Source organism: Manduca sexta, chromosome 20, assembly GCF_014839805.1.
Source record: "Manduca sexta isolate Smith_Timp_Sample1 chromosome 20, JHU_Msex_v1.0, whole genome shotgun sequence".
Taxonomy (NCBI): domain Eukaryota; kingdom Metazoa; phylum Arthropoda; class Insecta; order Lepidoptera; family Sphingidae; genus Manduca; species Manduca sexta.
The window spans coordinates 6,935,642-6,950,550 of NC_051134.1; positions in this window are offsets into that span (position 1 = coordinate 6,935,642).

Below are 14,909 nucleotides of genomic sequence, written 5' to 3' on the forward strand. Positions count from 1 at the left end.
CTGTGTACGTCGGCCCACGACTAAGGCCCCTCTATCATGCATGGGCGTATATTCGGTGTAAAGATCGAGCGAACAAGAATTAAATCGGGGGTGGGGTGTGTGTATCTGTTGTTTCATTAATATTAAGTTTCTGGTTATAGTTTTTTTTTTAAAGCTGATAAGATCTTAGATTAATAACTATTATTATTTTGAGGGTAAAATAAATTCTTAAGCAAATATTCACAGCTGAATGAGTTAAGGTATCTTTGTTTCGGCATTTAAAAATGTTTATTTAAAAAAACATAAAGTTGTATGCATTTTTTAAATTTAGATTACGTTATGTTAATATTGTTCTACTGAAAATAAAATATACATGACAAGCTACCATATTCGTTACCATTGGCGAGTCTTTGAATCGTGTTGTCCGATCAATTATGTAAAAAAATATGTCTGCTCATTTAATAGGTTTACTGAGGTCGAGAAATTCTCTCCAAGTTTAATAAATCGACAGGAGGCGGCTCTGTAATTATGTTTTCCTTAATTAGCAGAATTATTAACGGTATTAATTATTTTGCGACGTGATCTAATTTTGAAGTTCGAAGGTTTTATATCTTGGTATAAATAATCTCTTTATTCCCGGCGTTGATTTGAGCAGTGTGGAATCCCATTTATTTTATGCGTGAGACGATTCGACTCGGCGAACCGCGTTACCTGTTTCTAATAATGCGATTGTGAGTTAACACGAGGCCCACATTAGAACGGTGTATTCAGAGTTATTCTTCTTTACTCGTGATAGGTTTCTTATATGTGAGAGTCCGTCTGGGTAGATACCACTGCAATGTCTATTACTGACGCCACGCAGCAGTGTATAATATTTATTGTTGTGTTCCGATTTGAAGGACATTATAGCCAGTGTAACTACTGGATATAATGAAACGTAACATCTCATGTCTTAAAATGGCGAGCGCAGTAGCACACCAAACAATACTTTGTAATTCAAGGCGTTGTGTGGTGTTTCTACTGTTTATGGGCAGTCATATCGCTTACCATCAGGTGACCGACAAGCTCGTCTCGTCATTTAAAGCAACAAAAAGAATCTTAACAAGACAACCCATATTTAATTCTTGATGTAAATCGGGGTCTCGTGCGACCCGTACAATATTCACGTAATGTAGTCCTAGCATAAATTATCGCGACTATCACCCGCGGTGTTAAAAGGGACCCATTTTAAATCCTCGGAAACGCCTACATATAAAAGTAATTCGTCCAGACCTTTCTAGTGACGTATACGAGGCCGAAATTTGTTTTAATGTTAGCATATATTCACGCTTGCCTCTGCTGTCTTAGTGGTATAGGTGTATTGCGAGTCGTATTACTGCTGTACTAAGTGAAGCTTCGATCCTGGACGCAGGCAATATGATTTTGTGTTTTTCTGCTTAATATAAGTCTAGTGGGTGCAATTTTACCCGATAAGTGAAAGCAGGATCGTTCTCTATTGTATAGAACTATAGACAGATGGCTGATTATTTAAGAGGTCCCTACCCCCGAAAAGGGAAAAAGGCGTGATACTATGTTAATGTTATCACTCCTACTTGTGTTTTCGAAAAAGTAAACAGGCAAATTACGCAAAATTTATTTCCTACCTATCAAGTGATAGCAAGTTTCTTGCCTTTATGGCCCTGACATAGTGTCCAGAGTGAATAGGCTGTGGATCAACTGTTCCCGGGTTCGAGTCCCGACTGTATAAAGAAATTGTTTCTGCAACACGCGAGGAATATTGTTCCATCGACTCGTGGTTGAAGTGACAGGTTTTGAACTATAACTAAAAATGTATCGAAGTTTCGTTATTCTTTCGCAAGCGTATCGATAACTTTTTACTGTACAGTACTTGATATCAGGTGCAGTGTAAGCTACTTGTCATTTGTTCCACAAGATTTTCTCAACTTTAGGCGAAGTCGAAGTGTATTAGTTTTATAAAACTTGACCGGGCGATCGAAAGAGTGATATATAAAATTCTTTGTAATGACAGTATATTGAAATTTCATGAATAATTTGTACCAGCTAGCTTGATCTTTTGTGAAGTAAAAGCTGTGACGTCACCGGGAGCATGACAGCGGGCTATACCTCGCATTTGTGTCTATTCATTTAATATTAGAAAAGAACTAAAATTTTCCAAGGATTGTAATTGAGTGTATCCAACATTTAATACAGCCAAGCGGCGATAGCCTAGTTGGGTGTGGAACGGACTGTCGATACCAATGTCCGCAGGTTCAAATCCCAATGGCACACACCTCTGACTTTTCTAAAAAATCATGTTTGTATTCTTTATGAATTTATCGTTCGCTTTAACGGTGAAGGAAAACATCGTGAGGAAACCTGCACATCTGAGAAGTTCTCTATAGGAATTTCGTAGGTGTGTGAAGTCTACCAATCCGCACTAGGCCCGCGTGGTGGACTAAGGCCTAATCCCTCTCAGTAGTAGGGGAGGTCCGTGCTCAGCAGTGGGCAAGTATATAATACAGGGCTGATATTATATAACATTTTATACTAGAAAAAACATTTTTTTTCTAATCATTGTAATCTCTGCTAAAAAGATCGCTATCTTAACCTATCCAAATTATATACGTAATAGAAACAAAGTTAGCGAAGTTCTGAACGGCGTAAATGAAGATCTTGAATATGTTGTTTGAGAAAACTCACTTTCTCATTTTGTGAGTACTTATTCAGGCCATTGTTATATCGAAACCGTAGTGTTTCTACTAAATAAACGAAATGTAAATTGGAAAAGAAACTATTCTTAACACATAACATACAAATTAAAGTTACAACGAAAATATTCCAAAACCAAATCATGTGAAAATAATTTCAATATCTCAAGTTGTTATTTTATTTTAATTCTATCATGTTTTTACAATTTTTGTCGGTGTAGACAAGCTTAATGCATACGTCTCCAATTACAAAGCATTTCACTGTTCAACATTTGTCCCCTGAGACATCATGTTCTCTCATAATGCCGTCATTACATTGGCCCTGTAGTTTTAAGTGGCATACGACAGTATTTACACTCTAAATGTTGGCACAAATAGACGCAATGATGAAAGTTTTCTTCAATATCATAGGATACACGCACCCTAAGATTTTTCTCTTTTGTTTAGTGCCTACTTTCTTTATTTATCTTTGTTTATATCTATATTGTGTGAAATAAATGATTTTATTTCTTTCTTCTTCTTTTTATTATCCAGATAGACCTGCATACGTGTAACAAGCTACTTAACAATTTATTACATCGAATTTCGGTCTTAAGTCGATTTATTTTATCAAGTTTTGGCTTAAAGGCAGCACTACGTGTTCGGATTGTGAACGTTAAATCGCAGGTTTATTCATACTTCGGGTGTTTAAAACAAAGGGCATATTTTATGGCGGCTGACGGTAAGTCGTAATTTCTACATGATTTTAGGGCGCGTTTTGTTTGCGGGTGTGAATTTTTAAACTAACATTTTTCCTATGAAGTAACGTTTATTTTAATATTCTCTGTGTGACTTGAATTTACTTTTGATAGGTATGGTATGCGAGCGGCCGTCTGGATAGGTACCACCGCAAGGTCTATTTCTTCTGCCAAGCAGAAGTGTACATGCGCTACTATGCTCTGGTTAGAAGGACATTGTAGCCCACGTGATTACTGGGCATTATGAGACTTAACGCCTGTCTCAAGGTGAAGGGCACAGTGGAATGCCACAAGTACCACCCAGTACTTTGTTATTCATAGTTTTGTATAGTGTTAATACTGCTTGTGGTGGATGGCATCGCTTACCATCGGCGAGAGGAATGCTCGTCTCGTCATTCAACTGTCATAAAAAAAATACGGTATGCGAAATCATGTTTAGTGGAAGGCGTGGACTCATTGTTTCCAATACTTCGAATGAAAATTTCTCCACGGCTCATTTGAAAGGGAGACAGGTATAATTGGTACAAATTAAACTGGTATTTTAATAGCTGTGTCGGTGATTTCAACACGTGATTTGATTCCTAGTCACTACTGTTTCATTATTCTTAAATTTATATACATGGAACGGTGTTACCGCGTCAAGAGCTTGTGATATGCAAATTTGAAATTGTGCAGAGTTGTTGAAGTTGCATAGGCAAATACAAAGCCTCTTTATTTTATGGGAGCTGGCAGCACAATATTATTTGAATTGTTGAATTTAGAATGATCAACAATTGAAATAAAACTATTTTATGGATTTTATCGCGGTAATAATATAAATAATATTATTATTTTCTTCTGGCGTTTCGCATTTCAATCTTCGAGTTTTTCAGCTCAATATCAGCAGACCTGAGCCTAAAATTTGTGGCGATGGACTCGGCCCATAACATATTATTATTATTATATCGAGGGTATAGTGCTAAAACCCAATAAGTGCCAAAAAATCAAAAATCGTTTTATTGGTCTATCTTAATGAGTTTTTGACGCTCTTTCTATTGGTCTAATCCAATAAGCGGAATTCACAGTATAAAGCGAATTACTTAATGTAATAACCCAATAAAGTGGCCACTTTGCGACATTAATGATAAACTAAAACACCATAAAGTGAGTTAACTAGATAAATAATATTTTTAATTTACGCTTAAAGCAGTTATAGCTATTTATTTGTTTTGAGTGTTCAATGATTACCACTTAAATTACCAACGACATAAAGGTAAAATCCATTATTTAGTATTTAACGGGTTTTACCTTTAATTACCTATATCTGAAAACAAACTAAACCAAAGGTTTAAAACAAAATAAATGTGTTTTTTGGGTTTCAATTTTCGATTTTATTTCAAAAGATATAAGTTATGTTGAGTTATATGGTATTTGTTTCCTTTGTTAACTAACTTTCTTCAAATTATGTTTAAGGAAGAACCCAATCAATCAAATTTTTAGCGTTATTGTTGACAGTTTGTGACAATAGCCCGCGAGTTTTGTTTTTAATTGTTCTTAATTTAGTGCTAATTATTTATGTTAAGCACTACGATGGGTGATCGAGGAAGGAAATTTGTGCAATTAGCTTGCATTTAGACGCTGATATCAGGTGTACGCTCATTTTGTGAGTACTTTTTCGTATATACAAAGTTACTTCTAATAAGAGATCGTTATGATTTAATTATTTAATAAGCTTCTCAATTAGATAATTACAAATTAAATCAAATTAAAATTACAAAAAGAATCCAATTATAAGGATCGTACAGTTAGCATGAAATACTTTTTCAATAACACATTTCCAAGTCGTCCTCGTTTTTTTTAAGCGACCTTAATGTTAGTGTAGATATCAAATAGCAGATTAAGCAGATTCGTTCGGAGTTTTCAATAGTGACGATCAATGCGGCAACAAAGAACCACCTAAGAAAACGAGCTCTAAAATCTAAATATGTTGGATTTGTCCAACAACCCATAGGATCTTTTCCTGTAATTGAATCCCAATACTGCAGTAAAGATAGTAAAAAAAGTATTAGGCCCCTGGCGTTAAATCTATAAATAACATGTGTTGATTATAACAGGAAATTTTCAGATTAATGAAAAGTAGTAGTTTCAGCAATCATCAATATCGTAACATATTTAATGATAAATATAAATTAAGTTTTTTTTTTCATTAATAAAAAGGCTTAATAAATATGTAACATTTGTCCAAAATATGAAAAATCCAAGTGGAAAGATCTTTTTAAAAAAAATATGAAAACCATTTAAATCGAAAAATAAATGTCATGCAGCGAAAGATGCAAATAAAATTCGCACTTAAATACAGAAGACTCTTTTATGTCTATACTATGGATTTGCAAGCGGGGTTGCTCATAACAAATGGAGGAGAAGGTACATTATAGGTATACTACATGGAAAAATTTGTGTCGTACAATTTTACGATATATGAATCAAATTACCCAACAAAGCCTCTGTTGGAGTGAGTTAATTGGTAAAACAGGGAGTTCTGAAATATACCAATATCTGTAAAGGACCAAACAAGAATCAGTACGTTTCAGTTCTTCTTTTGAAAACATTGATCATTTAATATAATTAAACAGAAATTCTTAAAGCGCAGCAACATGCATATAGAGGTGGACTCCATGCATGCTGCTTCCAATAAACAGCGTTAAAAAATAAAACAATAAGTAGCGTAAGTGAGTGGAAGAACGTTTTTACTAATAAGAAATAATTGAAATCAATACTAGTTCTAAAGTGAAAGAATTAAAATTTAATAAATGTTAGACTTGAAATGTGTGTAAAATGCCAATTAATACACCTAAAAACAAATAAGGACTTGTTGAATATGTGCGAGAAACTCATTACACCCGAGAAACTCCTATTGATAAAGACCTACACCAAACTACCAACGTCTGTTAGTGATAAAGAGTGATTTATCCTGTTTTTTGTGACTTTCATACAGTAAACTAATTGACAAATTAAAATAAATGTTTAATTTCTCTTGGGGTAAAACCCAATAAGTCGGCACCCTTTGTAACTTATATTTTTTACGATAAAATTGATTACCCCAGAAACTTAAAAATATGTTATTACACTACTTAGATACATAGACTTTTAGCACAAAATAATTATTATGACGATATTATTTGAATGTCAAATATTTTGGTGCTTAATACTTAAACATTGAATATCTCGAAAGTAACAATTTCATACTTATTGGCTTTTAGCACTATACCCTCGATATTATATACAATTGGAGAAAGTTGGTGTCTTGGTTATGCCTCCACCCACCCCTTGGGGATAAAAGCGTCATGTATTTGCGTTTTGTAAACCGTTGTTTTTTAAACTGGTACATATTTGTCGAACGAGCCGATCAGATCATTGTGATAGGTACTATCTCAGAAAATCCACACAAAGTGACATCTTACTGTTGCATCTCGTTTGGTAGATATCGCAGCCCCAAATACGAGGGTATTTTCTACTGTAATCCCTACACCTTTCGTTTGAAGCTGGCAACGCATATAGAGTTTTTTTTAGCGTTTATTTGTTTGTTTGTTTATAGCCTGACCAGAAAAATAAAAAACCATTTCGTGGTAAAATATTGAACTAATTTCTGGTACTGACAACGTTAGTATTAAAAAAATTTAAAAGTATGCACCCGCAAAGTAGGATTTTTTAATTTTTTGGTCTATTTTACGTGACAAACTAGTTTAACACATTCTGATTAAATAGCGAAATAGTGTTAAGTAAAAATGTCTGTAATATATTTAGATATCGATGTAATAAATATGTATTAACTACTGATCTCCACAACATTCACAGAAAAGGATGAAACACTAAAGAATATAGAACATACGTTATTGTATGTAGAATGTGGTATACCGATATCGTGTTCCCCAGACGGTATTTGGTGGATATGACAAATCAGCCTACATCATTGCGTTGGACTGAGCCATTTTAGAAATAATTGGTCATAATGTACCCATGTGAATTAATAGATAAAGGATTTTGGACTAAGTTGAGATACTTGTTATGTCCAATAGCCTTATTTGAATTTAAAAATGATTACTAAAATTCCTTATCTTTTGATTATACTATAATTAATTTAAATTACTAGTGGATTCGAACTCATGACCACAGAGCGGTACCGTACCGAGCATTCAGTACAACTACGTCACCGAGGCAGTCAGGTTTTTTAAAATACATCTCACGCATATAAATGTTGAAATATGCACTACCAATGAAAAAGTGCTAAAATATACAAAAACGCTATGAAAATTTCGTTTTATGCATTTGCTATACAAACATGCATATTATGCATAAAATCCGATGTCTAGTCATAATATAATCTCATGAGCATATGAATACTGTTAGAAAACAGAAGAGAGAAAAAAATATTCATTTTATTAATTAAAATGACAAATATAGCGAAGTCACGCAAACAAATAACAGTGCAATAAGCATTGCTTTAACTGTACTATTTATTTAAAGAATGTGAACAAATGCTAAAATCCCGTAGCGTTATAAGGATTTGATAAGGCTTAAAGTGGCTCTCAGGGCACAAAAGAATTTAAGTCTTAGGTACTGTAATCTATCGTTTTTTCATCATTTAAACCTTAAACTTAGTGGTAGAGGTCTGCCCTTCACGCTGTTAAGAACTAAAGCCCCTGAGTCCAGCCTTCAGAACTTTGTAATGAAATGTGGCGTGTATTTAAAAGTCTTGTTTAATTAATTACCATAGTCTGTGCTTACCCCCATGGGATGAAGGCGTGAGTGTTTCATTAATTAGTGGCAAAGTACGCTGTTTGTGAAATGTACATAGTTAGTAAAAATGATTCTTACGAAGGAGTTTATCATTCGCATTAGGTATACTTATAGATTCGACCTCGTCATATTGCGAGTGAAAAGCAATTGTAGGTACCTTAGCTTAGTCGTGCCCGAAGTTTGATGTATTTTTCTCTATAGTAAGTATAGATCACATTGGATAGATTTGACTACCATCAGTTATTGGAAGAATAAAGAAGATTTGGTACACTTTTATTACAAACTAAGCAATACTCGAGATAGAATATTGAGAAAGCATATAAGTAGTGATCAATTTTCTGCCCCTCTAAAATTCTAATATAAAGCTGGCCCAATACAAAAAGTTTATATTTAAATGTGACGCAATTTAAAAACCCATTTAAAGCAGACGTCGGAGCGAAATCACAAACAAATAGTCAAGCAATGCAAATCCCGCTTCGCCCCTCACGATTATTAAATCTCAAAGGATCTTACAAACTTTGCGGTCGAGTTAGGCCGTCTTTATACCGTAAACTTGGATTGATGGATGAAATTCAAGCGAAACTGACGTTAAAATTTGTTTTAATTCAAGGCAAGTTATTAAAATAATGACGATGTTGTAATTAAAACTTCTGGATTGTGCTGAATTTCGTTTTTAAACGCGGAATTGTCACTGGTATAAATTCTGAGTTAATTGAAAGAAATTATGACAAGTGCAATGCAATTATTTTCTTGGCATGGGAAATTTATTACAATGGATTTGGTGTCAAAATTACTATGGGAGAGTTTGTCTTAATATTGCGTAGCTCAGCACAAATATAATCAAAATAAATCTGGATTGTGACGTGCGCATAATTTATTTATTTTAATTGCTCGATTTTCGGGAGAGATCAAGGGATAACAACCGTGATGGATTATGATTTTTGCTGTTATTCAATCAGCTATTTACTGTGATATAAAGGTAGCATGTTAGAAGATGACCGCTCGAAGAAATCTCATTGCAAGGGTATGAGATTACTTCAAGGGCATAGTAATCATCAAATCTTTTGTCTAACAGATCCTTGAAGAGTAAAAAGTATCTGTCTCGATATTCTTTGTTGTTTCTTATTTAATTACTTACTAGAATATGGTTTTGAAGTATTTTAGTCGAGGATTTAAAAACATTCTTAAATAATATATTTGTACCATTCCTTTGGATATGCGTATTCAACATCAAAATATTATGGTACCTTTACGATAAAAAGGTAGTCTTGGTAATTGGCAGATAAGGGGAATAATTTTAAGGCCAAGTATGTCCTATTACCTACTTTAGCCACCTATCCCTGGAACAGTTTTAAAATTTTATTTTCAAAACTAAAATCCTTTTTACGTGCAACCCAAATTAATTACAAAAACTTACGTAACTATCTAGCCCAATCCAATCAATTCTCCAAGACACCTATCGCCCTGGATCTACATTGTCTCGCCAAAGTCTATTACTAAGCTGTCTTGTACGTGAACGGTAAACTTTATTATCTATATTGTCCACGTTACTTGCACTATATTCAGTTAAATTTTGACCCGGCCCACGTAATTGGGCGCAGGAGGTCCTAAACTAATAGACCCCGATCAAAGGTGCCTTGTTAAACAGAATGGAGGTCTTTGATGAGAATTTTTGTAAAGGGGAAATTGGAAGAATCTTTCTTGAGGGGATACTTTTTCGGTAATTGAGCAAGATAATTACACTTGATGTTTTTTTAAATAACTTCTCTATGCGACATGCTGTTAAGCTCAAAATAGCGTGGAGTTACGCTATTTGCAGTTTAATCTTTATTAATAAAAAAAAGAGTTTTATTAATATTATTTCTTAGACAGAAATTTACACGGACCGAGTATCGAACTCGAGACCTCAGACATTGGCATCACGCAACATAGCTACACCACTAGCAATCAATATAATCGGAAACTACGTATATTTATTATACAAATATACTTGTCGCAATTGCAGTTAAATAGCAACGCCTTACGATTTAACCGTGATTCGATTAAATCAACTAGCAATGCGGCTATTAATCCAATCTACGTCCATTTAAATAGATATTAAAAATATTAGCATCAACGTAAATCTAGTATTCAAATTAAATTCCAAGAGGAAATTCCGAATCAATTAATCGCGATGCTCTGCAAGGGTTAGCGCAGACCGAGTGGCTGCAGATATTACATTCTATAACGATTTGAATTCAACCTTATAGCATTTTGCATTTAGGCGATACTGCTGTGGTAATAGAGAACAGTAAGTCAAAGGCGGCCAATTTTTTTAATTATTGATTTGGCATGTAAGGATCTTTCTTCCTATCTAGGTTTCGTACATCTACGTAAATTATAAATGCATTTTCTTATTTGATAAACAGCAGTAAGAGCGATAAGATAATCTAGTTAATCATGTAATAAAGCAGAATTATCTTTTCCGTCAAACTACCCTCTCGATTACCACGGCAGAATAGTTGCAAAATAAATATTTTGTTACTGAGTTACTAGGTTTTTGTTTGTGGTACTAAATGCAGCGCAGGATCGTGATTCATGGAAGGATGTTGGGAAGAACATTGGGACATTATGGGCTGATATGATACTAAATGCAAAAAAGTAAAAGATGAATTTGAATTGTTAAGGAAACAATATATTACCTCACAAGATCATGCATCTCTTGTAAGTTATATGTTTTGGTTTGCAGTAAATTGTTGCAAAGGGAATGCTGAGCATTAGCTTAGAAGGCGAGTGCAGTGTTTGGTTATTTGTTATTCAAAGTTCCGCGGGAAATTACTTTTGAGTACGTAAGTAGGGGCGGCGCATACAATCAAGCAATCAGCTGTTCAAAAACACTTAATTACATACATACATACATAACATCACGCATTTTATCCCCGAAGGGGTATGCAGAGGCGCAACTAGGGCACCCACTTTTCGCCAAGTATGTTCCGTCCCATGATGTGATAGGGGGCGAGCCTATCGCCATATCGGGCACAAATTCCAGACTCCGGGCTGATACTGAGCAGAAAAACCCAAATATCACTTTGCCCGACCCGGGATTCGAACCCAGGACCTCAGAGCGCTATTGTACCGGACATGCAATACAACTACGCCACCGAGGCAGTCTTAATTATATTGTAATTAAATAACAAAACAGTTATGATGTCATTAAAAGACAATATTATTTTATTTGTTCCACATATTAATCTCTTATTTACGCATGCTATTCGATGTGCGCCGATCCTCACTGCTCGGATGTCTTGTTGATGATTACTCTAATAGCTTTGTGAGCGATGTTTAATTTCGACTCAACTTTCGACGCTGATTGGGCAGCCTCGTTTCATTTGCAATCCATTATTGTATTATATTGAAAAATTTGCTCTATCTCGGATTACTGGATTCATTTCCGTTTTTCGACAAATGAAGTAAAACTACACAATGCGTAAAATCGTTGAAATTTTATTTGTTAAGTTGTATAGATTGGGTGATATAACGAGAATTATAGATACTTTCTGTAGTTGATTAAGTCGCATTATAGTCGGTTAGTCTAGTAATGACTATTATGACCGTCCTCGTGTGAAAGTGCCTGAGCCACAATATGTAGAGCAGAAAGAAGGCTTAGAAAATAATGGTTTCCTTATAAAGATTTATACAACATAAGTGGGTACAATCTTTAGAAAAATACAGTTACATTAATTACAAGTAAAATCTAATCTATATCAATACTTTTATACCATTATATAGAGCTGAAGAGTTTGTTTGTTTGTTTGAATGGGCAAATATCAGTAATTACTAATTCCATGATAACTGAACTATACGACACTGAAAGAATTTTTCAATTGAAACTAGTATTTTCTGAGATTAGCGGAATTAAACAATCTTTAACTTTATATAATAGTATGGATATAAATAAGACCTTGACCTCTACAGGCGCAGTACAAACTTCCTACACGCTAACAAGTCCTTGGACAATCGTGTAAAAAATTACTCTGACACGTAGTGCCCCGGGGCCAAACGACATGCTCTTTAATTAGCTACCTATTTGTAGGAAAACTTTTGCTACGTAGGACCTTTGCCCTTTGCTATTATGAAAAGGGACTATGGTACATACATTCGTAGTATATTATGCATCCTTGTATTAAAACTGGCCAACGAGTAGTGATAGTTGGTGCCATGAATGCCGTGCAATAAAAATCATGGTGGCTTTGCAGTTTCGTATAGAAAGTGTATAAGCTGGCCCTTCCGTCATGTTTTCACAGTCTTCAGAAATCCAAAATGAAGTGATCGTTTTGCTGGTGCATTAAGTTCAGTATATACAATTTATTTGCTCTAAAATCGGTGTTCCAATGAAAAAATATTTTAATTTATAGACTAAATAATATAGGTACTTGTAGGTCAGCATAATTTTGGTGTCAGTCGAAACATTATATTTTTTTAGTACTATTTATTACACCATCAAGGCCTTTGCAGGTATTCTGCACCAATATAAAAAACTTTTTGTATTAACAAAACGAGATGTAACCAATGTCATGTCTGAACGAAATCCCGCACGTCCCCCGAAACGACGTCAATTGAAGGGGTGGATTTTTTACAATAAAACCCTTTAGTCTCTGGATGCGATGGAGACATCGGCCTCGGAACAGATGGATGCTCGTCTCGCTTTGTTACGTGACTGCGGCCGCTTTTCTTGTTTCTTTTCGGTTATTAATGCGGTTTGCAAGTGATTTGTTTAGTGTTTCTTGAATACTTTAGTAATGTAATTTAGTGCTTAAGTATTCTTTATAACGATTGCGTTCTGTATTATGCCTTTTGTTAAATAATAAAAAAAATACAATTTTATCATTGTTTTACCTCGTAATATTTTACTTTTTAACTTATTTGTAGAAATGATTACTTGTGGTTACGCGAATGTTAGACATTAAAATTAAACATTTTTTTTTTGGATATTTTTCGCGGTTTTTATATTTTAATTTTCTCCGCCCCGTGAAAACGAAGGCTTGTAGTCTTCGAAACGTCGGGAGACAAATTAAAATATAAAAACTGCGATTATATCCGACAAATAGTTTAATTTTTATTTATAAAAAATTCAAATCGACACCAAATACTTTTACACCTTATTTAATTCAAGATGAAAGTAAAAATATACTAAACCGATTTAATGAAATATAAAACATAGGTTAGTAAAATTCGAAGACTTTCATTCACTTTTAATTTTGCTACGAGCTTTCATACTACATTAATAATAATAATTGTTCTAGTTTAGAATGTATATCGCCTTTATTTTAAACTGCAAGTATGAATACTGGATATTGCCTGCGGCTTACCACGTACTCGAGTTGAGCTCAAATACGCGCGTACAGAAGCGCACCGTCCCAACCAAATCATTTTATTAATATATAAACTAATAAAATCAACAAATATTCGACTATCACAGCATTATAAATATTTTATAGATAAGTCTTCATATCAATTCAAAAATTACACGTTTATTCGAAGAACTGAATTTTAAACGAGAGCTCCTTTAGGTATTTACCTGGAATAAATGATTTATAAAGAAAAATAAACTGCAATATTCCACTATCGATGCATTTTTCATGGGTTCTAAAGTTTATTTAGAGTTGGAAACGAGAGGCAGTAAACTCCTTTACCAATTTATACTGTTAAGACCTGTATTCTCAGTTAGAGTCTAGATGCAATTGCTTTATTGATGCAGTAGTTACTATTTATTTGGTGTATTATTCTGGTAATCTAATATTATACGAGTTTTTAATTCCTACATATATTAATGACTAAGGTTTAGGTTTTGTTACCGATGTGGTGATAGGTAGTAATGAGTCGGAATTAATATATTTGAACAAGCTATGCACACTTGCAATAGACGCTTGGAATCTTCACTGTCTGTCATATGTGAGAGTCCGCCTTGATAGCTACCACCGCAATGTCTATTTCTGCCGCCAAGTAGCAGTATTCAGTTACCGTTTGAAGAATATTTTAGCCAGTGTAACTACTGGACATAATAAGATTTAACATTTCATGTCTCAGGATGACATACACAGTGGAATACCAAACAATACATTGAAATTCAAGGAGTTGAATACTGTTTCTACTAATTATGGGCTGTCGTCTCGCTTGCCATCAGCCGAACGGCAAGCTCGTCTCGTCAATCAAAGCAATAAAGAAACCCTGATCCTGCGAAAATAAGAGACTTTAGCTTATATTATCATAATAAGAATTTTACCGCCACGATACCACTGAACATAATGGTAAGTGGAGTTGACTTCAGATGGTGTGTTTTTTTAAAGCCACGGAAAAGTGACCCTTCTGGAACTAATGGTTAGTGAAGAGGGGTCTAACAGATTGTCAACAGGCGAGCAATGTATATCCCTCGACAGTCGACAAAATTATACCTGGCTGTTGGAACCGGATATACGCAGACTTACCCAGGAAGGCGACATACTTACGTAGGCCACTATGGTGGGTTTCAATACCTTGTGTACGGTGGTCGCTATCCGGGCGAATATAATATACAGGGTCTTTTGACATTGCGTTACTAAATTAAGCCACATACTCGTCTTCACCTTTGCTGACATTGTGCCAAAAATCATCCATTAATAATGAATATTTTCATCAAAAAATCTGGTTTTAGTTTTCTGATTATTTGTTCATTTTGCAGTTTAATGCGAAT